Source organism: Ambystoma mexicanum, chromosome 8, assembly GCF_040938575.1.
Source record: "Ambystoma mexicanum isolate Mex_15411 chromosome 8, UKY_AmexF1_1, whole genome shotgun sequence".
Taxonomy (NCBI): Eukaryota; Metazoa; Chordata; class Amphibia; order Caudata; family Ambystomatidae; genus Ambystoma; species Ambystoma mexicanum.
This window is the reverse complement of record NC_090929.1, coordinates 49,097,933-49,124,170: the sequence shown is the minus strand read 5'-3', so window position 1 is coordinate 49,124,170 and position 26,238 is coordinate 49,097,933. Positions and strand designations below refer to the sequence as shown.

The following is a 26,238-nucleotide window of genomic DNA, read 5'->3' as shown; positions in this document are numbered from 1 at the left end:
CTCGACTGAGGAAACCCTCCCTAGACACAGGTGACTTGGCAAACAACCCCCTATCACACACCTGCCCTTCATCACCAAAATGCTCAAAGAAATCCGTTCACGCACAAATGCAGAAGAGAATCGCCACACACAACCTCCCCCTCGACTGTCAATCAGGGCTCCATCAGGGATATACAGGGATATAACAAGGGGACAACCACCGTCTGGGTCCTCACGATACACCAATAGTCTGGATGAAAGGGACTCCTGCATAGCAGTGCTATTCACATCTCCGCCATGTTTGAGAGTCGGCCGTGACACCCTTCCTACCATCTGCGCCTCGGGCGTGGGTGTCACTTAATACGCACTACGCCGGCTGATCTCATAATTCACCAAAGGACACGAGTGTGTCCAGGTGGTCCCATGTGACGTCCCGTCTCCTAGGATGTAACCAAAGAATTCGTCCATTACCACGTCCTGGTCAATATCTACAAGGAACCCTTGCTGGATCGTCTGTTCAATCTCAACACCAAACTCCACCAATGAGTCGGACAACCCTCAACTGCGCCTGAAGGACGCCTCCATCCAAGGAATCCACCGCCCCAAACACTGCCTCTCCCTCATTCAAGGGTAGATCAAAAGCACGTAGCCCAGACTGCACTCCCCCCACCAAGCAAACAGGTCCAGCCTGAATGGAGTCACACCCACCCGCTCGCCTCAGGAAACCCTCTATGCTTCACCATTGACACCAAGCGGTCATTCCAGACCGCCAACACCAAGAAATCCCTAACTGTATTATTCTAGCTCCAACTCCTTCATCACATCAAACCCTTCCTCCTCGCTGACAACTTCAGGACAGCCAGCCTGTGGTGTCTCGCACACAGATGGGGCACCAGCCTACTAATATGTTTCACAGCAGTCACCTTGGTCCCCTCTTAAAAGCTGTCCATTACACAGCTGAGTGGCTCATCACTGGACAAACACAATCCATATCTCTCATTCTCCCCTCCCTCACTTTCTTTCGTCCAGCAAAGCAAGATCTGGATGCCCCTGGCGGGGGAAGGGTAATTATAATTATAACTGGTTATTTATAACGCGCTTAATACCCAGAGGTTTCTAAGCACTGACCCGGTGATCGAACCTGTGTTGCTCTGCGTTGTCTTGCTTCCAAGACGAGCGCGTTGTCCCTGAGCTATCCTCCAGAGTGCGCACTCCAAGGAAAAGCCTAGGCACTCGGATACTACTCTGGTGGTGGTTCAATGCAATACACAGTTCTCAGACACCTACCTGGCTCCCACCTGAAGCACACAATGATCAAAGTAGCCTTCCCAACTTCCAAGTCAAAACCATCCAACACCACTTCCAACATTGGTGACAAACTCAGGCTAACGGGAGGCCCATTCCCCACCCAAAGTCAAGACATCTTTAGTAGTATCACCAGGAAAAGCAAGAAAGAAAAGACCAGGAGATGGGCACCTGCTGCACCCAGGAGCCGGGTGAACTTGCCAACTTACCCTCCGTAAGATTCCACACCCTCCTTTCCCAGTTCCCTCCTGTAGCGCAGACTGCCCAATGCTATACCTCACTTCCCATACCCATGGTCCAAGAGGGCGGAGTGAAGCTGTCCTGCACTGCAAGGCACAGAACAGGATTGATTGGGAAATCTGTCCTACTCTTCATTACTGAACCCAGGAGACTGTTTCATAGAGCAATGCCAGAAGAGCCAGACCTACAGAAAAGGGAGTAAAGAAAGATGGCAATCCTGCTATGTCCCAGCAGCACTAGTGGCTGTGCAGAACGATGACAATCCTGCTATGCATCAGCAGCACGGGAAGCTTTGCAGGAAGATGGCAATCCTGCTATGCCTCAGCAGCAATGGGAGCTTTGCAGAAAGATGGCAATCCTGCTATGCCTCAGCAGCACCGGGGGCTTTGCAGAAAGATGGCAACCCTGCTATGCCTCAGCATTGCCAGAGCTGTGCAGAACGATGACAATCCTGCTATGCATCAGCAGCACCGGGAGCTTTGCAGGAAGATGGCAATCCTGCTATGCATCAGCAGCACCGGGAGCTTTGCAGAACGATGACAATCCTGCTATGCCTCAGCAGCAATGGGAGCTTTGCAGAAAGATGGCAATCCTGCTATGCCTCAGCAGCAATGGGAGCTTTGCAGAAAGATGGCAATCCTGCTATGCCTCAGCAGCACCGGGGGCTTTGCAGAAAGATGGCAACCCTGCTATGCCTCAGCATTGCCAGAGCTGTGCAGAACGATGACAATCCTGCTATGCATCAGCAGCACCGGGAGCTTTGCAGAACGATGACAATCCTGCTATGCATCAGCAGCACCGGGAGCTTTGCAGAACGATGACAATCCTGCTATGCCTCAGCATCGCCAGAGCTGTGTAGAACGATGACAATCCTGCTATGCATCAGCAGCACCGGGAGCTTTGCAGAACGATGACAATCCTGCTATGCATCAGCAGCACCGGGAGCTTTGCAGAACGATGACAATCCTGCTATGCCTCAGCAGCAATGGGAGCTTTGCAGAAAGATGGCAATCCTGCTATGCCTCAGCAGCAATGGGAGCTTTGCAGAAAGATGGCAATCCTGCTATGCCTCAGCAGCAATGGGAGCTTTGCAGAAAGGTGACATTCCTGCTATGCCTCGGCAGCACCAGAGGCTGTGCAGAAGGATGGCAATCCCACTATGCCCCAGCAGCACCGGAGGCTGTACAGAACGATGACAATCCTGTTCTGTCTCAGCAGCAACATAGGCTGAGCAGACAATGGCAGTTTTACTCTGCCACAGCAGCATCAGGGCTTGTGCATAAAGATGGCAGCTCTGTTCTGACTCAGCAGCACCAGCAGCTGTGCCCACAGATGACAGCTTTGCTCTGACTCAGCAGCACCAGGAGCTGTGCAGAAAGATGACAGCTCTGCCCTGACTCAGCAGCACTAGGAGCTGTGCAGAAAGAGGACAGCTCTGCTCTGACTCAGCAGCACCAGGAGCTGTGCAGAAAGAGGACAGCTCTGCTCTGACTCAGCAGCACCAGGAGCTGTGCAGAAAGATGACAGCTCTGCTCTGACTCAGCAGCACCAGGAGCTGTGCAGAAAGATGACAGTCCTGCTATGCCTCAGCAATATCTGTAGTTGTGCAGAAAGGTGACAGTCCTGGTATGTATGGCTCAGCAGTACTGGGAGCTGTGCAGAAAGGTGACAATCCTGCCATACCTCAGCAGCACCAGGAGATGTACAGAAAGATGACAATCCTGATTTGTCTCAGAAGCACTGGATCCTGTGCAGAATCGCAGCAGTCCTGCTATGTCTCAGCAGCAACGGGACCTGTAAAAAAAGATGACAGTCATGCTGGGTCTAAGCAGTGCCGGGTGCTTTGATCAAAGGTGATGGTCTACCTGTGCCAGCAGCACTGGGAGCTGTGCAGAAAGACAACAATCATGCTACGGCTCAGTAATATTGGTATTTGTGTAGAACGTGACAGTCCTACTATGCTTCAGCAGCATCAGATGCTATGCAGAAATGTGACAGTCATGCCATGCCTCAGCAGCACCAGGAGCTGTGTAGAAAGATGTAAATCATGTTATGCCTCAGCAGCACCGGGAGCTGTTCAGAACGACGATGGTCCTGCTATGCCTCCACAGCACCAGATGCTGTGCAGAAAGGTGACAATCCTTCTATGTCTCCGCACCGCGGGGAGCTGCGCAGAAAGATGACAATCCTATGCCTCCACAGCACCAGATGCTGTGCAGAAAGGTGACAATCCTTCTATGTCTCCGCACCGCGGGGAGCTGCGCAGAAAGATGACAATCCTATGCCTCCACAGCACCAGATGCTGTGCAGAAAGGTGACAATCCTTCTATGTCTCTGCACCGCGGGGAGCTGCGCAGAAAGATGACAATCCTACGCCTCCACAGCACCAGATGCTGTGCAGAAAGGTGACAATCCTTCTATGTCTCCGCACCGCGGGGAGCTGCGCAGAAAGATGACAATCCTATACCTCCACAGCACCAGATGCTGTGCAGAAAGGTGACAATCCTTCTATGTCTCTCCACCGCGGGGAGCTGCGCAGAAAGATGACAATCCTACGCCTCCACAGCACCAGATGCTGTGCAGAAAGGTGACAATCCTTCTATGTCTCCGCACCGCGGGGAGCTGCGCAGAAAGATGACAATCCTATGCCTCCACAGCACCAGATGCTGTGCAGAAAGGTGACAATCCTTCTATGTCTCTGCACCGCGGGGAGCTGCGCAGAAAGATGACAATCCTACGCCTCCACAGCACCAGATGCTGTGCAGAAAGGTGACAATCCTTCTATGTCTCCGCACCGCGGGGAGCTGCGCAGAAAGATGACAATCCTATGCCTCCACAGCACCAGATGCTGTGCAGAAAGGTGACAATCCTTCTATGTCTCTCCACCGCGGGGAGCTGCGCAGAAAGATGACAATCCTATGCCTCCACAGCACCAGATGCTGTGCAGAAAGGTGACAATCCTTCTATGTCTCTGCACCGCGGGGAGCTGCGCAGAATGATGACAATCCTACGCCTCCACAGCACCAGATGCTGTGCAGAAAGTTGACAATCCTTCTATGTCTCCGCACCGCGGAGAGCTGCGCAGAAAGATGACAATCCTTCTATGCCTCCACAGCACCAGATGCTGTGCAGAAAGGTGACAATCGTTCTATGTCTCCGCACCGCGGGGAGCTGCGCAGAAAGATGACAATCCTATGCCTGCACAGCACCAGATGCTGTGCAGAAAGGTGACAATCCTTCTATGTCTCCGCACCGCGGGGAGCTGCGCAGAAAGATGACAATCCTATGCCTCCACAGCACCAGATGCTGCGCAGAAAGGTGACAATCGTTCTATGTCTCTGCACCGCGGGGAGCTGCACAGAAAGATGACAATCCTATGCCTCCACAGCACCAGATGCTGTGCAGAAAGGTGACAATCCTTCTATGTCTCCGCACCGCGGGGAGCTGCGCAGAAAGATGACAATCCTATGCCTCCACAGAACCAGATGCTGTGCAGAAAGGTGACAATCCTTCTATGTCTCAGCAGCACAGGATGCTAAGCAGAAAGATGGCAATCCTGTTATGCCTCCACAGCACCAGATGCTGTGCAGAAAGGTGACAATCCTGTTATGCCTCCGCAGCATCGGGAGCTTTGCAGAATGGTGACAGTCCTGCTATGAATTAGCAGCACCAGAACCTGTACAAAGCCTTGACAGTCCTGCTCGGTCTCAGCAGCATTGGGAGCTGTGACGAAAGGTGAAAGTCAGGCTATGCCTCGGCATCAACAGAGGATGTGCAGAAGGTTACAGCCGTGCTATGCCTCAGCAGAACCAGGAACTGTTTAGAAAGGTGGAAGTCCTGCAATGAAGCAGCAGCACTGGGAACTGTGCATACAGATAACAGTCCCAATAGGTCTCAGCAGTACCGGGAGATGTGCAGAGCTTTGACATCCCTGCTATGCCTTAGAAACACTGGGAGCTGAAAGAAATGTGACAGTCCTGCTAGTTCTCAGCAGCCCCAGGAGCTGTGGTGAAAGGTGACAGTCTACCTGTCTCAGCAGGTAGACTGTCACCTTTCATCACAGCTCCTGGGGCTGCCAGCACAAGGAGCTGAGCAGAACGATAACGGTCCGGCAAGCTTCAGTCGCACCGGGAGCAGTGCAGAAAGGTGACAATTCTGCTATGACTCTGCAGCACCAGATGATGTGCAGAGAGGGGACAGTTCGCCTCTCTCAGCAGCTCCAGGAGCTGATCAGAAAGATGACAGTTCTGCTATGCCTCGGCAGAACCGTCAGTTGTTTAGAAATATGAAAGTTCTGCCATGTCATAACAGTATCAATAGTTGTGCAGAAAGTTGACAGTCCTGCTATGTATGCCACACCAATAATGGGAGCTGTGCAGAAATATGATGGTACTGCTATGTCTCAGCAGCACCCGGAGCTGTGCAGAGATATGACGGGATTACTATGCCTCAGCAGTCTCAGGAGCATTGCCCAAAGGCGACAGTACTGTTGTGTTTCAGCAGTACCCGGAGCTGTGCAGATGTGACATACCTGCTATGGCACAGCAGCCCCAAGAGCTGTGCAGGTGTGACATACCTGCAATGGCACAGCATCTCTGGGAGCTGTGCAGATGTGATACACCTGCTATGGCACAGCCGCCCCGGGACCTGTGCAGAGGGACGTAACTGCTATAGCACAGCAGCCCCAGGATCTGTGCAGAGCCGAAGTACCTGCTATGGCACAGCAGCCCTGGGATCTGTGCAGAGGTGAAGTACCTGCCATGGCACAGCAGCCCCAGGATCTGTGCAGAGGTGAAGTACCTGCCATGGCACAGCATCCCCAGGATCTGTGCAGAGGTGAAGTACCTGCTATGTCACAGCAGCCCTGGGAGCTGTGCAGAGGTGAAGTACCTGCTATGGCACAACAGCCCTGGGAGCTGTGCAGAGGTAAAGTACCTGCTATGGCACAACAGCCCTGGGATCTGAGCAGAGGTAAGGTACCCGCTATGGAACTCCAGCCCCGGGAGATGTGCAGAAGTGAAGTACCTGCTATGGCAGAGCAGCCCCGGGAGCTGTGCAGAGGTGACGTACCTGTCATGGCACAGCAGCCCCGGGATCTGCACAGAGTTGTAGTACCTGCCATGTCACAGTAGCCCCGGGATGTGTGCAGGGTGAAGTACCTGCTATGTCACAGCTGCTCCGTTATGTGTGGAGAGGTGAAGTACCTGCTATGCCACAGCTGCCCTGGTAGCTGTTCAGGGGTGAAGTACCGGCTATGTCACAGCAGCCCTGGGAGCTGTGTAGAGGTAACGTACCTGCTGTGCAGAGGTTAAGTACCTTCTATGGCACAGCAGCCCCGGAAGATGTGCAGAGGTGAAGTACCTGCTATGGCACATCAGCCCTGGGAGCTGTGCAGAGGTAAAGTACCTGCTATGGCACAGCTGCCCTGGGATCTGAGCAGAAGTGAAGTACCTGCTATGGCACAGCAGCCCCGAGAGATGTGCAGAAGTGAAGTACCTGCTATGGCACAGCAGCCCCAGGAGCTGTGCAGAGGTGAAGTACCTGCTATGGCACAGCAGCCCCGGGAGATGTGCAGAGGTGAAGTACCTGCTATGGCACAGCTGCCCTGGGATCTGAGCAGAGGTAAGGTACCTGCTATGGCACAGCAGCCCCAGGCGATGTGCAGAGGTGAAGTACCTGCTATGGCACAGCTGCCCTGGGATCTGCGGAGAGGTGAAGTACCTGCTATGGCACAGCAGCCCTGGGAGCTGGGTAGAGGTGAAGTACCTGCCATGGCACAGCAGCCCCGAGAGATGTGCAGAAGTGAAGTACCTGCTATGGCACAGCAGCCCCAGGAGCTGTGCAGAGGTGAAGTACCTGCTATGGCACAGCAGTCCCGGGATATGTGCAGAGGTGAAGTACCTATGTCACAGCAGTCCTGGGAGCTGTGCAGAGGTAAAGTACCTGCTATGGCACAGCAGCCCCGGTAGATGTGCAGAGGTGAAGAACCTGCTATGGCACAGCAGTCCCTGGATCTGTGGAGAGGTGAAGTAACTGCTATGGCACAGCAGTCCCTGGATCTGTGCAGAGGTGAAGTAACTGCTATGGCACAGCAGTCCCTGGATCTGTGCAGAGGTGAAGTACCTGCCATGGCACAGCAGTCCATGGATCTGTGCAGAGGTGAAGTACCTGCCATGGCACAGCAGTCCCGGGTTCTGTGCAGAGGTGAAGTACCTCCTATGTCACAGCAGCCCTGGGAGCTGTGCAGAGGTAAAGTACCTGCTATGGCAAGCAGCCCTGGGATCTGTGCAGATGTGAAGTACGTGCTATGGCAAAGCTGCCCTGGGAGCTGTGAAGAGGCGAAGTACCTCCTATGTCACAGCAGCCCTGGGAGCTGTGCAGAAGTGAAGTACCTGCTATGGCACAGCAGCCCCAGGAGCTGTGCAGAGGTGAAGTACCTGCTATGGCACAGCAGCCCCGGGAGATGTGCAGAGGTGAAGTACCTGCTATGGCACAGCAGCCATGGGACCTGAGCAGAGGTAAGGTACCTGCTATGGCACAGCAGCCCCAGGAGATGTGCAGAGGTGAAGTACCTGCTATGGCACAGCAGCCCCAGGAGCTGTGCAGAGGTGAAGTACCTGCTATGGCACAGCAGCCCCGGGAGATGTGCAGAGGTGAAGTACCTGCTATGGCACAGCTGCCCTGGGATCTGAGCAGAGGTAAGGTACCTGCTATGGCACAGCAGTCCCAGGAGATGTGCAGAGGTGAAGTACCTGCTATGGCACAGCTGCCCCGCGATCTGCGCAGAGGTGAAGTACCTGCTATGGCACAGCAGCCATGGGAGCTGGGCAGAGGTGAAGTACCTGCCATGGCACAGCAGCCCCGAGAGATGTGCAGAAGTGAAGTACCTGCTATGGCACAGCAGCCCCAGGAGCTGTGCAGAGGTGAAGTACCTGCTATGGCACAGCAGTCCCAGGATCTGTGCAGAGGTGAAGTACCTGCCATGGCACAGCAGTCCCGGGATCTGTGCAGAGGTGAAGTACCTGCTATGGCACAGATGCCCTGGGAGCTGTGCAGAGGCGAAGTACCTCCTATGTCACAGCAGCCCTGGGAGCTGTGCAGAGGTAAAGTACCTGCTATGGCACAGCAGCCCCGGTAGATGTGCAGAGGTGAAGTACCTGCTATGGCACAGCAGTCACTGGATCTGTGGAGAGGTGAAGTAACTGCTATGGCACAGCAGTCCCTGGATCTGTCCAGAGGTGAAGTACCTATCTGTGCAGAGGTGAAGTACCTGCCATGGCACAGCAGTCCCGGGTTCTGTGCAGAGGTGAAGTGCCTGCTATGGCACAGCTGTCCTGGGAGCTGTGCAGAGGCGAAGTACCTCCTATGTCACAGCAGCCCTGGGAGCTGTGCAGAGGTAAAGTACCTGCTATAGCACAGCAGCCCCGGTAGATGTGCAGAGGTGAAGTACCTGCTATGGCACAGCAGCCCTGGGATCTGTGCAGATGTGAAGTACGTGCTATGGCAAAGCTGCCCTGGGAGCTGTGCAGAGGCTAAGTACCTCCTATGTCACAGCAGCCTGGGAGCTGTGCAGAGGTAAAGTACCTGCCATGGCAAAGCTGTCCCTGGATCTGTGCAGAAGTGAAGTACCTGCCATGGCACAGCAGTCCCGGGATCTGTGCAGAGGTGAAGTACCGGTTATGGCACAGCTGCTCTGGGAGCTGTGCAGAGACAAAGTACCTCCTATGTCACAGCAGTCCTGGGATCTGTGCAGAGGTGAAGTACCTGCTGCGGCACAGCAGCCCCAGGATCTGTGCAGAGGTGAATTACCTGCTATGGCACATCAGTCCCTGGATCTGTGCAGAGGTGAAGTACCTGCTATGGCACAGCAGTCCCTGGATCTGGGCAGAGGTGAAGTACCTGCCATGGCACAGCAGTCCTGGGATCTGTGCAGAGGTGAAGTCCCTGCTATGGCACAGCTGCCCTGGGATCTGTGCAGAGGTGAAGTACCTGCTATGGCACAGCAGCCCCAGGATCTGTGCAGAGGTAAAGTACCTGCCATGGCACAGCAGTCCCTGGATCTGTGCAGAGGTGAAGTACCTGCCATGGCACAGTAGTCCCGGGATCTGTGCAGAGGTGAAGTACCTGCTATGGCACAGCTGCTCAGGGAGCTGTGCAGAAACAAAGTACCTCCTATGTCACAGCAGCCCTGGGATCTGTGCAGAGGTGAAGTACCTGCTACGGCACAGCAGCCCCAGGATCTGTGCAGAGGTGAAGTACCTGCTATGGCACATCAGTCCCTGGATCTAGGCAGAGGTGAAGTACCTGCCATGGCACAGCAGTCCTGGGATCTGTGCAGAGGTGAAGTACCTGCTATGGCACAGCTGCCCTGGGATCTGTGCAGAGGTGAAGTACCTGCTATGACACAGCAGCCCCAGGAGCTGTGCAGAGGTGAAGTACCTGCTATGGCACAGCAGCCCCAGGAGATGTGCAGAGGTGAAGTACCTGCTATGGCACAGCTGCCCTGGGATCTGAGCAGAGGTAACGTACCTGCTATGGCACAGCAGCCCCAGGAGATGTGCAGAGGTGAAGTACCTGCTATGGCACAGCTGCCCCGGGATCTGCGCAGAGGTGAAGTACCTGCTATGGCACAGCAGCCCTGGGAGCTGGGCAGAGGTGAAGTACCTGCCATGGCACAGCAGCCCAGAGAGATGTGCAGAGGTGAAGTACCTGCTATGGCACAGCAGCCCTGGGAGCTGTGCATAGGTGAAGTACCTGCTATGGCACAGCAGTCACTGGTTCTGTGGAGAGGTGAAGTAACTGCTATGGCACAGCAGTCCCTTGATCTGTGCAGAGGTGAAGTACCTGCCATGGCACAGCAGTCCCTGGATCTGTGCAGAGGTGAAGTACCTATCTGTGCAGAGGTGAAGTACCTGCCATGGCACAGCAGTCCCGGGTTCTGTGCAGAGGTGAAGTGTCTGCTATGGCACAGCTGCCCTGGGAGCTGTGCAGAGGCGAAGTACCTCCTATGTCACAGCAGCCCTGGGAGCTGTGCAGAGGTGAAGTACCTGCTATGGCACAGCAATCCTGGGATCTGTGCAGATGTGAAGTACGTGCTATGGCAAAGCTGCCCTGGGAGCTGTGCAGAGGCGAAGTACCTCCTATGTCACAGCAGCCCTGGGAGCTGTGCAGAGGTAAAGTACCTGCCATGGCACAGCAGTCCCTGGATCTGTGCAGAGGTGAAGTACCTGCCATGGCACAGCAGTCCCGGGATCTGGGCAGAGGTGAAGTACCTGCTATGGCACAGCAGCCCCAGGATCTGTGCAGAGGTGAAGTACCTGCTATGGCACATCAGTCCCTGGATCTGTGCAGAGGTGAAGTACCTGCTATGGCACAGCAGTCCCTGGATCTGGGCAGAGGTGAAGTACCTGCCATGGCACAGCAGTCCTGGGATCTGTGCAGAGGTGAAGTACCTGCTATGGCACAGCTGACCTGGGATCTGTGCAGAGGTGAAGTACCTGCCATGGCACAGCAGCCCCAGGATCTGTGCAGAGGTGAAGTACCTGCTATGGCACAGCTACCCTGGATCTGTGCAGAGATGAAGTACCTGCTATGGCACAGCAGCCCCTGGATCTGTGCAGAGGTGAAGTACCTGCTATGGCACAGCAGTCCCTGGATCTGTGCAGAGGTGAAGTACCTGCCATGCCACAGCAATCCCGGGATCTGTGCAGAGGTGAAGTACCTGCCATGGCACAGCAGTCCCGGGATCTGTGCAGAGGTGAAGTACCTGCTATGGCACAGCTGCCCTGGGAGCTGTGCAGAGGCGAAGTACCTCCAATGTCATAGCATCCCTGCGAGCTGTGCAGAGGTAAAGTACCTGCTATGGCACAGCTGCCCTGGATCTGTGCAGAGGTGAAGTACCTGCTATGGCACAGCAGTCCCTGGATCTGTGCAGAGGTGAAGTACCTGCTATGGCACAGCAGTCCCTGGATCTGTGCAGAGGTGAAGTACCTGCCATGCCACAGCAATCCCGGGATCTGTGCAGAGGTGAAGTACCTGCCATGGCACAGCAGTCCCGGGATCTGTGCAGAGGTGAAGTACCTGCTATGGCACAGCTGCTCTGGGAGCTGTGCAGAGACAAAGTACCTGCTATGTCACAGCAGCCCTGGGATCTGCGCAGAGGTGAAGTACCTGCTATGGCACATCAGTCCCTGGATCTGTGCAGAGGTGAAGTACCTGCTATGGCACAGCAGTCCCTGGATCTGGGCAGAGGTGAAGTACCTGCCATGGCACAGCAGTCCTGGGATCTGTGCAGAGGTGAAGTACCTGCTATGGCACAGCTGCCCTGGGATCTGTGCAGAGGTGAAGTACCTGCTATGGCACAGCAGCCCCAGGATCTGTGCAGAGGTGAAGTACCTGCTATGGCACAGCTGCCCTGGATCTGTGCAGAGGTGAAGTACCTGCTATGGCACAGCAGCCCTGGGATCTGTGCAGAGGTGAAGTACCTGCTATGGCACAGCTGCCCTGGGAGCTGTGCAGAGGCGAAGTACCTCCAATGTCACAGCATCCCTGGGAGCTGTGCAGAGGTAAAGTACCTGCTATGGCACAGCTGCCCTGGATCTGTGCAGAGGTGAAGTACCTGCTATGGCACAGCAGTCCCTGGATCTGTGCAGAGGTGAAGTACCTGCTATGGCACAGCAGTCCCTGGATCTGTGCAGAGGTGAAGTACCTGCCATGGCACAGCAGTCCCGGGATCTGTGCAGAGGTGAAGTACCTGCTATGGCACAGCTGCCCTGGGAGCTGTGCAGAGGTGAAGTACCTCCTATGTCACAGCAGCCCTGGGAGCTGTTCAGAGGTAAATTACCTGCTATGGCACAGCAGCCCCGGTAGATGTGCAGAGGTGAAGTACCTGCTATGGCACAGCCGCCCTGGGATCTTTGCAGAGGTAAAGTACCTGCTATGGCACAGCTGCCCTGGGAGCTGTGCAGAGGCGAAGTACCTCCTATGTCACAGCAGCCCTGGGAGCTTTGCAGAGGTAAAGTACCTGCTATGACACAGCAGCCCCAGTAGATGTGCAGAGGTGAAGTACCTGCTATGGCACAGCTGCCCTGGAAGTGTGCAGAGGTGGAGTACCTGCCATGTCACAGCAGCCCTGGTAGCTGTGCAGAGATAAAGTACCTGCTATGGCACATCTGCCCTGGATCTGTGCAGAGGTGAAGTACCTGCTATGGCACAGCAGCCCCAGGATCTCTGCAGAGGTGAAGTGCCTGCTATGGCACAGCAGTTCCTGGATCTGTGCAGAGGCGAAGTACCTGCTATGGCACAGCAGTCCCTGGATCTGTGGAGAGGTGAAGTACCTGCTATGGCACAGCAGTCCCTGGATCTGTGCAGAGGTGAAGTACCTGCTATGGCACAGCAGCCCCAGGATCTGTGCAGGAGTGAAGTACCTGCTATGGCACAACAGTCCCAGGATTTGTGCAGAGGCGAAGTACCTCCTATGTAACAGCAGCCCCAGGAGCTGTGCAGAGGTAAAGTGCCTGCCATGGCACAGCAGCCCCAAGAGCTGTGCAGAGGTGAAGTACCTGCTATGGCACAGCTGCCCTGGATCTGTGCAGAGGTGAAGTACCTGCTATGGCACAGCAGCCCCAGGATCTGTGCAGAGGTGAAGTACCTGCTATGGCAAAGTAGTCCCTGGATCTGTGCAGAGGTGAAGTACCTGCCATGGCACAGCAGCCCCGGGATCTGTGCAGAGGTGTAGTACCTGCCATGGCACAGCAGTCCCTGGATCTGTGCAGTGGTGAAGTACCTTCCATGGCATAGCAGTCCCGGGATCTGTGCAGAGGTGAAGTACCTGCCATGGAACAGCAGTGCCGGGATCTGTGCAGAGGCGAAGTACCTGCCATGGCACAGCAGCCCCGGGATCTGTGCAGAGGTGAAGTACCTGCTATGGCACAGCTGCTCTGGGAGCTGTGCAGAGGCGAAGTACCTCCTATGTCACAGCAGCCCCAGTATCTGTGCAGAGGTGAAGTACCTGCCATGGCACAGCAGCCCCAGGATCTGTGCAGAGGTGAAGTACCTGCTATGGCACAGCTGCCCCAGGAGCTGTGCAGAGGTGAAGTACCTGCTATGGCACAGCAGCCCTGGGAGCTGTGCAGAGGTAAAGTACCTGCTATGTCACAGCAGCCCTGGGTGCTGTGCAGAGGTGAAGTGCCTGCCATGGCACAGCAGCCCCAGGAGCTGTGCAGAGGTGAAGTACCTGCTTTAGCACAGCAGCTCTAGGATATGTGCAGAGGTAAAGTACCTGCTATGGCACAGCAGCCCTGGGAGCTGTGCAGAGGTAAAGTACCTGCTATGTCACAGCAGCCCTGCGATCTGTGCAGAGGTAAAGTACCTGCTATGTCATGGCTGCCCTGGGAGCGGTGGAGAGGTAAAGTACCTGCTATGTCACAGCAGCTCTGGGAGCTGTGCAGAGGTAAAGTACCTGCCATAGCACAGCAGCTCCGTTAGATGTGCAGAGGTGAAGTACCTGCCATGGCACAGCAGCCTTGGGAGCTGTGCAGAGGTGAAGTACCTGCCATGGCACAGCAGCCCCGGGATCTGTGCAGAGGTAAAGTACCTGCTTTAGCACTGCAGCCCCGGGAGATGTGCAGAGGTAAAGTACCTGCTATGGCACAGCTGCCCTGGGAGCTGTGCAGAGGTGAAGTGCCTGCTATGGCACAGCAGCCCCGGGAGCTGTGCAGAGGTGAAGTACCTGCCACAGCACAGCAGCCCGGTAGATGTGCAGAGGTGAAGTATCTGCTATGGCACAGCAGCCCTGGGAGCTGGGCAGAGGTGAAGTAATAGCTATGGCACAGCAGCCCTGGAAGCTGGGCAGAGGTGAAGTACCTGCCATGGCACTGCAGCCCCGGGAGATGTGCAGAGGTGAAGTACCTGCTATGGCACAGCAGCCCTTGGAGCTGGGCAGAGGTGAAGTACCTGCCATGGCACTGCAGCCACGGGAGATGTGCAGAGGTGAAGTACCTGCTATGGCACAGCAGCCCCAGGATCTGTGCAGAGGTGAAGTACCTACCATGGCACAGCAGCCTCGGTAGATGAGCAGAGGTGAAGTACCTGCTATGGCACAGCAGCCCAAGATATGTGTAGAGGTGAAGTACCTGCTTTGGCACAGTAGTCCCTGGATCTGTGCAGAGGTGAAGTACCTGCCATGGCACAGCAGCCCCGGGATCTGTGTAACGGTGAAGTACCTGCCATGGCACAGCAGTCCCGGGATCTGTGCAGAGGTGAAGTACCTGCCATGGAACAGCAGTGCCGGGATCTGTGCATTGGTGAAGTACCTGCTATGGCACAGGTGCCCTGGGAGCTGTGCAGAGGCGAAGTACCTGCCACGGCACAGCAGCCCCGAGATCTGTGCAGAGGTGTAGTACCTGTCATGGCACAGCAGTCCCTGGATCTGTGCAGAGGTAAAGTACCTGCTATGTCATGGCAGCCCTGCGAGCGGTGGAGAGGTAAAGTACCTGCTATGTCACAGCAACTCTGGGAGCTGTGCAGAGGTAAAGTACCTGCCATGGCACAGCAGCCCCGGTAGATGTGCAGAGGTGAAGTACCTGCCATGGCACAGCAGCCTTGGGAGCTGTGCAGAGGTGAAGTACCTGCCATGGCACACCAGCCCCGGGATCTGTGCAGAGGTGAAGTACCTGCTATGGCACAGCTGCCCTGGGAGCTGTGCAGAGGTGAAGTGCCTGCTATGGCACAGCAGACCCGGGAGCTGTGCAGAGGTGAAGTACCTACCACGGCACAGCAGCCCCGGTAGATGTGCAGAGGTGAAGTACCTGCTATGGCACAGCAGCCCTGGGAGCTGTGTAGAGGTAAAGTACCTGCTATGTCACAGCAGCCCTGGGAGCTGTGCAGAGGCGAAGTACCTGCCATGGCACAGCAGCCCCGGGATCTGTGCAGAGGTGAAGTACCTGCTATGGCACAGCTGCACTGGGAGCTGTGCAGAGGCGAAGTACCTCCTGTGTCACAGCAGCCCCAGTATCTGTGCAGAGGTGAAGTACCTGCCATGGCACAGCAGCCCCAGGATCTGTGCAGAGGTGAAGTACCTGCTATGGCACAGCTGCCCCTAGAGCTGTGCAGAGGTGAAGTACCTGCTATGGCAGAGCAGCCCTGGGAGCTGTGCAGAGGTAAAGTACCTGCTATGTCACAGCAGCCCTGGGTGCTGTGCAGAGGTGAAGTGCCTGCCATGGCACAGCAGCCCCAGGAGCTGTGCAGAGGTGAAGTACCTGCTTTAGCACAGCAGCTCTAGGATATGTGCAGAGGTAAAGTACCTGCTATGGCACAGCAGCCCTGGGAGCTGTGCAGAGGTAAAGTACCTGCTATGTCACAGCAGCCCTGCGATCTGTGCAGAGGTAAAGTACCTGCTATGTCATGGCAGCCCTGGGAGCGGTGGAGAGGTAAAGTACCTGCTATGTCACAGCAGCTCTGGGAGCTGTGCAGAGGTAAAGTACCTGCCATGGCACAGCAGCTCCGGTAGATGTGCAGAGGTGAAGTACCTGCCATGGCACAGCAGCCTTGGGAGCTGTGCAGAGGTGAAGTGCCTGCCATGGCACAGCAGCCCCGGGATCTGTGCAGAGGTAAAGTACCTGCTTTGGCACTGCAGCCCCGGGAGATGTGCAGAGGTAAAGTACCTGCTATGGCACAGCTGCCCTGGGAGCTGTGCAGATGTGAAGTGCCTGCTATGGCACAGCAGCCCGGTAGATGTGCAGAGGTGAAGTATCTGCTACGGCACAGCAGCCCTGGGAGCTGGGCAGCGGTGAAGTAATAGCTATGGCACAGCAGCCCTGGAAGCTGGGCAGAGGTGAAGTACCTGCCATGGCACTGCAGCCCTGGGAGATGTGCAGAGGTGAAGTACCTGCTATGGCACAGCAGCCCTTGGAGCTGGGCAGAGGTGAAGTACCTGCCATGGCACTGCAGCCACGGGAGATGTGCAGAGGTGAAGTACCTGCTTTGGCACAGTAGTCCCTGGATCTGTGCAGAGGTGAAGTACCTGCCATGGCACAGCAGCCCCGGGATCTGTGCAACGGTGTAGTACCTGTCATGGCACAGCAGTCCCTGGATCTGTGCAGAGGTGAAGTACCTGCCATGGCACAGCAGTCCCGGGATCTGTGCAGAGGTGAAGTACCTGCCATGGAACAGCAGTGCCGGGATCTGTGCATTGGTGAAGTACCTGCTATGGCACAGGTGCCCTGGGAGCTGTGCAGAGGCGAAGTACCTGCCACGGCACAGCAGCCCCGAGATCTGTGCAGAGGTGTAGTACCTGTCATGGCACAGCAGTCCCTGGATCTGTGCAGAGGTAAAGTACCTGCTATGTCACAGCAGCCCTGGGAGCTGTGCAGAGGTAAAGTACCTGCTATGTCATGGCAGCCCTGCGAGCGGTGGAGAGGTGAAGTACCTGCTATGTCACAGCAGCTCTGGGAGCTGTGCAGAGGTAAAGTACCTGCCATGGCACAGCAGCCCCGGTAGATGTGCAGAGGTGAAGTACCTGCCATGGCACAGCAGCCTTGGGAGCTGTGCAGAGGTGAAGTACCTGCCATGGCACACCAGCCCCGGGATCTGTGCAGAGGTGAAGTACCTGCTATGGCACAGCTGCCCTGGGAGCTGTGCAGAGGTGAAGTGCCTGCTATGGCACAGCAGCCCCGGGAGCTGTGCAGAGGTGAAGTGCCTGCTATGGCACAGCAGACCCGGGAGCTGTGCAGAGGTGAAGTACCTGCCACGGCACAGCAGCCCCGGTAGATGTGCAGAGGTGAAGTACCTGCTATGGCACAGCAGCCCTGGGAGCTGTGTAGAGGTAAAGTACCTGCTATGTCAAAGCAGCCCTGGGAGCTGTGCAGAGGTGAAGTGCCTGCCATGGCACAGCAGCCCCGGTAGATGTGGAGAGGTGAAGTACCTGCTATGGCTCAGCAGCCCTGGGAGCTGGGCAGAGGTGAAGTACCTGCTATGGCACAGCAGCCCTGGAAGCTGGGCAGAGGTGAAGTTCCTGTCTTGGCACTGCAGCCCCGGGAGATGTGCAGAGGTGAAGTACCTGCTATGGCACAGCAGCCCTTGGAGCTGGGCAGAGGTGAAGTACCTGCCATGGCACTGCAGCCACAGGAGATGTGCAGAGGTGAAGTACCTGCTATGGCACAGCAGCCCCAGGATCTGTGCAGAGGTGAAGTACCTACCATGGCACAGCAGCCCCGGTAGATGTGCAGAGGTGAAGTACCTGCTATGGCACAGCAGCCCTGGGGGCTGTGCAGAGGTGAAGTACCTGCTATGGCACAGTAGCCCTGCTAGGTGTGCAGAGCTGAAGTACCTGCTATGGCACAGCAGTCCCAGGAGCTGTGCGGAGGTGAAGTACCTGCTATGGCACAGCAGCCCTGAATGCTGTGCAGAGGTAAAGTACCTGCTATGTCACAGCAGCCCTGGGAGCTGTGCAGAGGTAAAGTACCTGCCATGGCACAGCAGCCCCGGAAGATGTGCAGAGGTGAAGTACCTGCCATGGCACAGCAGCCTTGGGAGCTGTGCAGAGGTGAAGTACCTGCCATGGCACAGCAGCCCCGGGATCTGTACAGCGGTAAAGTACCTGCTATGGCACTGCAGCCCCGGGAGATGTGCAGAGGTGAAGTACCTGCCATGGCACAGCAGCCCTGGGAGCTGTGCAGAGGTAAAGTACCTGCTTTGGCACTGCAGCCCCGGGAGATGTGCAGAGGTGAAGTACCTGCTATGGCACAGCAGCCCCGGGAGCTGTGCAGAGGTGAAGTACCTGCCACGGCACAGCAGCCCCGGTAGATGTGCAGAGGTGAAGTACCTGCTATGGCACAGCAGCCCTGGGAGCTGGGCAGAGGTGAAGTAATAGCTATGGCACAGCAGCCCTGGAAGCTGGGCAGAGGTGAAGTACCTGCCATGGCACTGCAGCCACGGGAGATGTGCAGAGGTGAAGTACCTGCTGTGGCACAGCAGCCCTTGGAGCTGGGCAGAGGTGAAGTACCTGCCATGGCACTGCAGCCACAGGAGATGTGCAGAGGTGAAGTACCTGCTATGGCACAGCAGCCCCAGGATCTGTGCAGAGGTGAAGTACCTACCATGGCACAGCAGCCCCGGTAGATGTGCAGAGGTGAAGTACCTGCTATGGCACAGCAGCCCCAGGATCTGTGCAGAGGTGAAGTACCTACCATGGCACAGCAGCCCCGGTAGATGTGCAGAGGTGAAGTACCTGCTATGGCACAGCAGCCCTGGGGGCTGTGCAGAGGTGACGTACCTGCTATGGCACAGTAGCCCTGCTAGCTGTGCAGAGCTGAAGTACCTGCTATGGCACAGCAGTCCCAGGAGCTGTGCAGAGGTGAAGTACCTGCTATGGCACAGCAGCCCTGAATGCTGTGCAGAGGTAAAGTACCTGCTATGTCACAGCAGCCCTGGGAGCTGTGCAGAGGTAAAGTACCTGCCATGGCACAGCAGCCCCGGAAGATGTGCAGAGGTGAAGTATCTGCCATGGCACAGCAGCCTTGGGAGCTGTGCAGAGGTGAAGTACCTGCCATGGCACAGCAGCCCCGGGATCTGTGCAGCGGTAAAGTACCTGCTATGGCACTGCAGCCCCGGGAGATGTGCAGAGGTGAAGTACCTGCCATGGCACAGCAGCCCCGGAAGATGTGCAGAGGTGAAGTACCTGCCATGGCACAGCAGCCCTGGGAGCTGTGCAGAGGTAAAGTACCTGCTATGTCACAGCAGCCCTGGGAGCTGTGCAGAGGTAAAGTATCTTCTATGTCATGGCAGCCCTGGGAGCGGTGGAGAGGTAAAGTACCTGCTATGTCACAGCAGCTCTGGGAGCTGTGTAGAGGTAAAGTACCTGCCATGGCACAGCAGCCCCGGTAGATGTGCAGAGGTGAAGTACCTGCCGTGGCACAGCAGCCTTGGGAGCTGTGCAGAGGTGAAGTTCCTGCCATGGCACAGCAACCCCGGGATCTGTGCAGAGGTAAAGTACCTGCTTTGGCACTGCAGCCCCGGGAGATGTGCAGAGGTGAAGTACCTGCTATGGCACAGCAGCCCCGGGAGCTGTGCAGAGGTGAAGTACCTGCCACGGCACAGCAGCCCCGGTAGATGTGCAGAGGTGAAGTACCTGCTATGGCACAGCAGCCCTGGGAGCTGGGCAGAGGTGAAGTAATAGCTATGGCACAGCAGCCCTGGAAGCTGGGCAGAGGTGAAGTACCTGCCATGGCACTGCAGCCACGGGAGATGTGCAGAGGTGAAGTACCTTCTATGGCACAGCAGCCCTTGGAGCTGGGCAGAGGTGAAGTACCTGCCATGGCACTGCAGCCACGGGAGATGTGCAGAGGTGAAGTACCTGCTATGGCACAGCAGCCCCAGGATCTGTGCAGAGGTGAAGTACCTACCATGGCACAGCAGCCCCGGTAGATGAGCAGAGGTGAAGTGCCTGCTATGGCACAGCAGCCCAGGATCTGTGTAGAGGTGAAGTACCTGCTATGGCACAGTAGTCCCTGGATCTGTGCAGAGGTGAAGTACCTGCCATGGCACAGCAGCCCCGGGATATGTGCAGAGGTGTAGTACCTTTCATGGCACAGCAGTCCCTGGATCTGTGCAGAGGTGAAGTACCTGCCATGGCACAGCAGTCCCGGGATCTGTGCAGAGGTGAAGTACCTGCCATGGAACAGCAGTGCTGGGATCTGTGCAGAGGTGAAGTACCTGCTATGGCACAGCTGCCCTGGGAGCTGTGCAGAGGCAAAGTACCTGCCATGGCACAGCAGCCCCAGAATCTATGCAGAGGTGAAGTACCTGCTATGCCACAGCTGCCCCGGAAGCTGTGCAGAGGTGAAGTACCTGCTTTAGCAAAGCAGCTCTAGGACATGGGTAGAGGTAAAGTACCTGCTATGGCACAGCAGCCCTGGGAGCTGTGCAGAGGTAAAGTACCTGCTATGTCACAGCAGCCCTGGGAGCTGTGCAGAGGTGAATTGCCTGCCATGGCACAGCAGCCCGGTAGATGTGCAGAGGTGAAGTACCTGCTATGGCACAGCAGCCCTGGGAGCTGGGCAGAGGTGAAGTACCTGCTCTGGCACAGCAGCCCTGGAAGCTGGGCAGAGGTGAAGTACCTGCCATGGCACTGCAGCCCCGGGAGATGTGCAGAGGTGAAGTACCTGCTATGGCACAGCTGCTCTGGGAGCTGTGCAGAGACAAAGTACCTCCTATGTCACAGCAGCCCTGGGATCTGTGCAGAGGTAAAGTACCTGCTGCGGCACAGCAGCCCCAGGATCTGTGCAGAGGTGAAGTACCTGCTATGGCACATCAGTCCCTGGATCTGTGCAGAGGTGAAGTACCTGCTAGGGCACAGCAGTCCCTGGATCTGGGCAGAGGTGAAGTACCTGCCATGGCACAGCAGTCCTGGGATCTGTGAGGAGGTCAAGTACCTGCTATGGCACAGCTGCCCTGGGATCTGTGCAGAGGTGAAGTACCTGCTATGGCACAGCAGCCCCAGGATCTGTGCAGAGGTGAAGTACCTGCTATGGCACAGCTGCCCTGGATCTGTGCAGAGGTAAAGTACCTGCCATGGCACAGCAGTCCCTGGATCTGTGCAGAGGTGAAGTACCTGCCATGGCACAGCAGTCCCGGGATCTGTGCAGAGGTGAAGTACCTGCTATGGCACAGCTGCTCAGGGAGCTGTGCAGAGACAAAGTACCTCCAATGTCACAGCAGCCCTGGGATCTGTGCAGAGGTGAAGTACCTGCTACGGCACAGCAGCCCCAGGATCTGTGCAGAGGTGAAGTACCTGCTATGGCACATCAGTCCCTGGATCTGGGCAGAGGTGAAGTACCTGCCATGGCACAGCAGCCTTGGGAGCTGTGCAGAGGTGAAGTGCCTGCCATGGCACAGCAGCCCCGGGATCTGTGCAGAGGTAAAGTACCTGCTTTGGCACTGCAGCCCCGGGAGATGTGCAGAGGTAAAGTACCTGCTATGGCACAGCTGCCCTGGGAGCTGTGCAGAGGTGAAGTGCCTGCTATGGCACAGCAGCCCGGTAGATGTGCAGAGGTGAAGTATCTGTTATGGCACAGCAGCCCTGGGAGCTGGGCAGCGGTGAAGTAATAGCTATGGCACAGCAGCCCTGGAAGCTGGGCAGAGGTGAAGTACCTGCCATGGCACTGCAGCCCTGGGAGATGTGCAGAGGTGAAGTACCTGCTATGGCACAGCAGCCCTTGGAGCTGGGCAGAGGTGAAGTACCTGCCATGGCACTGCAGCCACGGGAGATGTGCAGAGGTGAAGTACCTGCTTTGGCACAGTAGTCCCTGGATCTGTGCAGAGGTGAAGTACCTGCCATGGCACAGCAGCCCCGGGATCTGTGCAACGGTGTAGTACCTGTCATGGCACAGCAGTCCCTGGATCTGTGCAGAGGTGAAGTACCTGCCATGGCACAGCAGTCCCGGGATCTGTGCAGAGGTGAAGTACCTGCCATGGAACAGCAGTGCCGGGATCTGTGCATTGGTGAAGTACCTGCTATGGCACAGGTGCCCTGGGAGCTGTGCAGAGGCGAAGTACCTGCCACGGCACAGCAGCCCCGAGATCTGTGCAGAGGTGTAGTACCTGTCATGGCACAGCAGTCCCTGGATCTGTGCAGAGGTAAAGTACCTGCTATGTCACAGCAGCCCTGGGAGCTGTGCAGAGGTAAAGTACCTGCTATGTCATGGCAGCCCTGCGAGCGGTGGAGAGGTGAAGTACCTGCTATGTCACAGCAGCTCTGGGAGCTGTGCAGAGGTAAAGTACCTGCCATGGCACAGCAGCCCCGGTAGATGTGCAGAGGTGAAGTACCTGCCATGGCACAGCAGCCTTGGGAGCTGTGCAGAGGTGAAGTACCTGCCATGGCACCCCAGCCCCGGGATCTGTGCAGAGGTGAAGTACCTGCTATGGCACAGCTGCCCTGGGAGCTGTGCAGAGGTGAAGTGCCTGCTATGGCACAGCAGCCCCGGGAGCTGTGCAGAGGTGAAGTGCCTGCTATGGCACAGCAGACCCGGGAGCTGTGCAGAGGTGAAGTACCTGCCACGGCACAGCAGCCCCGGTAGATGTGCAGAGGTGAAGTACCTGCTATGGCACAGCAGCCCTGGGAGCTGTGTAGAGGTAAAGTACCTGCTATGTCACAGCAGCCCTGGGAGCTGTGCAGAGGTGAAGTGCCTGCCATGGCACAGCAGCCCCGGTAGATGTGGAGAGGTGAAGTACCTGCTATGGCTCAGCAGCCCTGGGAGCTGGGCAGAGGTGAAGTACCTGCTATGGCACAGCAGCCCTGGAAGCTGGGCAGAGGTGAAGTACCTGCCTTGGCACTGCAGCCCCGGGAGATGTGCAGAGGTGAAGTACCTGCTATGGCACAGCAGCCCTTGGAGCTGGGCAGAGGTGAAGTACCTGCCATGGCACTGCAGCCACAGGAGATGTGCAGAGGTGAAGTACCTGCTATGGCACAGCAGCCCCAGGATCTGTGCAGAGGTGAAGTACCTACCATGGCACAGCAGCCCCGGTAGATGTGCAGAGGTGAAGTACCTGCTATGGCACAGCAGCCCTGGGGGCTGTGCAGAGGTGAAGTACCTGCTATGGCACAGTAGCCCTGCTAGCTGTGCAGAGCTGAAGTACCTGCTATGGCACAGCAGTCCCAGGAGCTGTGCAGAGGTGAAGTACCTGCTATGGCACAGCAGCCCTGAATGCTGTGCAGAGGTAAAGTACCTGCTATGTCACAGCAGCCCTGGGAGCTGTGCAGAGGTAAAGTACCTGCCATGGCACAGCAGCCCCGGAAGATGTGCAGAGGTGAAGTACCTGCCATGGCACAGCAGCCTTGGGAGCTGTGCAGAGGTGAAGTACCTGCCATGGCACAGCAGCCCCGGGATCTGTACAGCGGTAAAGTACCTGCTATGGCACTGCAGCCCCGGGAGATGTGCAGAGGTGAAGTACCTGCCATGGCACAGCAGCCCTGGGAGCTGTGCAGAGGTAAAGTACCTGCTTTGGCACTGCAGCCCCGGGAGATGTGCAGAGGTGAAGTACCTGCTATGGCACAGCAGCCCCGGGAGCTGTGCAGAGGTGAAGTACCTGCCACGGCACAGCAGCCCCGGTAGATGTGCAGAGGTGAAGTACCTGCTATGGCACAGCAGCCCTGGGAGCTGGGCAGAGGTGAAGTAATAGCTATGGCACAGCAGCCCTGGAAGCTGGGCAGAGGTGAAGTACCTGCCATGGCACTGCAGCCACGGGAGATGTGCAGAGGTGAAGTACCTGCTGTGGCACAGCAGCCCTTGGAGCTGGGCAGAGGTGAAGTACCTGCCATGGCACTGCAGCCACAGGAGATGTGCAGAGGTGAAGTACCTGCTATGGCACAGCAGCCCCAGGATCTGTGCAGAGGTGAAGTACCTACCATGGCACAGCAGCCCCGGTAGATGTGCAGAGGTGAAGTACCTGCTATGGCACAGCAGCCCCAGGATCTGTGCAGAGGTGAAGTACCTACCATGGCACAGCAGCCCCGGTAGATGTGCAGAGGTGAAGTACCTGCTATGGCACAGCAGCCCTGGGGGCTGTGCAGAGGTGAAGTACCTGCTATGGCACAGTAGCCCTGCTAGCTGTGCAGAGCTGAAGTACCTGCTATGGCACAGCAGTCCCAGGAGCTGTGCAGAGGTGAAGTACCTGCTATGGCACAGCAGCCCTGAATGCTGTGCAGAGGTAAAGTACCTGCTATGTCACAGCAGCCCTGGGAGCTGTGCAGAGGTAAAGTACCTGCCATGGCACAGCAGCCCCGGAAGATGTGCAGAGGTGAAGTATCTGCCATGGCACAGCAGCCTTGGGAGCTGTGCAGAGGTGAAGTACCTGCCATGGCACAGCAGCCCCGGGATCTGTGCAGCGGTAAAGTACCTGCTATGGCACTGCAGCCCCGGGAGATGTGCAGAGGTGAAGTACCTGCCATGGCACAGCAGCCCCGGAAGATGTGCAGAGGTGAAGTACCTGCCATGTCACAGCAGCCCTGGGAGCTGTGCAGAGGTAAAGTATCTTCTATGTCATGGCAGCCCTGGGAGCGGTGGAGAGGTAAAGTACCTGCTATGTCACAGCAGCTCTGGGAGCTGTGTAGAGGTAAAGTACCTGCCATGGCACAGCAGCCCCGGTAGATGTGCAGAGGTGAAGTACCTGCCATGGCACAGCAGCCTTGGGAGCTGTGCAGAGGTGAAGTTCCTGCCATGGCACAGCAACCCCGGGATCTGTGCAGAGGTAAAGTACCTGCTTTGGCACTGCAGCCCCGGGAGATGTGCAGAGGTGAAGTACCTGCTATGGCACAGCAGCCCCGGGAGCTGTGCAGAGGTGAAGTACCTGCCACGGCACAGCAGCCCCGGTAGATGTGCAGAGGTGAAGTACCTGCTATGGCACAGCAGCCCTGGGAGCTGGGCAGAGGTGAAGTAATAGCTATGGCACAGCAGCCCTGGAAGCTGGGCAGAGGTGAAGTACCTGCCATGGCACTGCAGCCACGGGAGATGTGCAGAGGTGAAGTACCTGCTATGGCACAGCAGCCCTTGGAGCTGGGCAGAGGTGAAGTACCTGCCATGGCACTGCAGCCACGGGAGATGTGCAGAGGTGAAGTACCTGCTATGGCACAGCAGCCCCAGGATCTGTGCAGAGGTGAAGTACCTACCATGGCACAGCAGCCCCGGTAGATGAGCAGAGGTGAAGTGCCTGCTATGGCACAGCAGCCCAGGATCTGTGTAGAGGTGAAGTACCTGCTATGGCACAGTAGTCCCTGGATCTGTGCAGAGGTGAAGTACCTGCCATGGCACAGCAGCCCCGGGATATGTGCAGAGGTGTAGTACCTGTCATGGCACAGCAGTCCCTGGATCTGTGCAGAGGTGAAGTACCTGCCATGGCACAGCAGTCCCGGGATCTGTGCAGAGGTGAAGTACCTGCCATGGAACAGCAGTGCTGGGATCTGTGCAGAGGTGAAGTACCTGCTATGGCACAGCTGCCCTGGGAGCTGTGCAGAGGCAAAGTACCTGCCATGGCACAGCAGCCCCAGAATCTATGCAGAGGTGAAGTACCTGCTATGCCACAGCTGCCCCGGGAGCTGTGCAGAGGTGAAGTACCTGCTTTAGCAAAGCAGCTCTAGGACCTGGGTAGAGGTAAAGTACCTGCTATGGCACAGCAACCCTGGGAGCTGTGCAGAGGTAAAGTACCTGCTATGTCACAGCAGCCCTGGGAGCTGTGCAGAGGTAAAGTACCTGCTATGTCACAGCAGCCCTGGGAGCTGTGCAGAGGTGAATTGCCTGCCATGGCACAGCAGCCCGGTAGATGTGCAGAGGTGAAGTACCTGCTATGGCACAGCAGCCCTGGGAGCTGGGCAGAGGTGAAGTACCTGCTCTGGCACAGCAGCCCTGGAAGCTGGGCAGAGGTGAAGTACCTGCCATGGCACTGCAGCCCCGGGAGATGTGCAGAGGTGAAGTACCTGCTATGGCACAGCTGCTCTGGGAGCTGTGCAGAGACAAAGTACCTGCTGCGGCACAGCAGCCCCAGGATCTGTGCAGAGGTGAAGTACCTGCTATGGCACAGCTGCCCTGGATCTGTGCAGAGGTAAAGTACCTGCCATGGCACAGCAGTCCCTGGATCTGTGCAGAGGTGTAGTACCTGCCATGGCACAGCAGTCCCGGGATCTGTGCAGAGGTGAAGTACCTGCTATGGCACATCAGTCCCTGG

The 26,238-nt window shown here is 56.7% G+C and overlaps 1 protein-coding gene across 1 annotated transcript in view; it reads right to left on the bottom strand.

The window, feature by feature from the left end:
• ASS1 (argininosuccinate synthase 1) overlaps positions 1–26,238 on the bottom strand; it is a 514,067-nt gene that overhangs the window by 34,881 nt on the left and 452,948 nt on the right. The gene's annotated exons all lie outside the window — the stretch shown is intronic.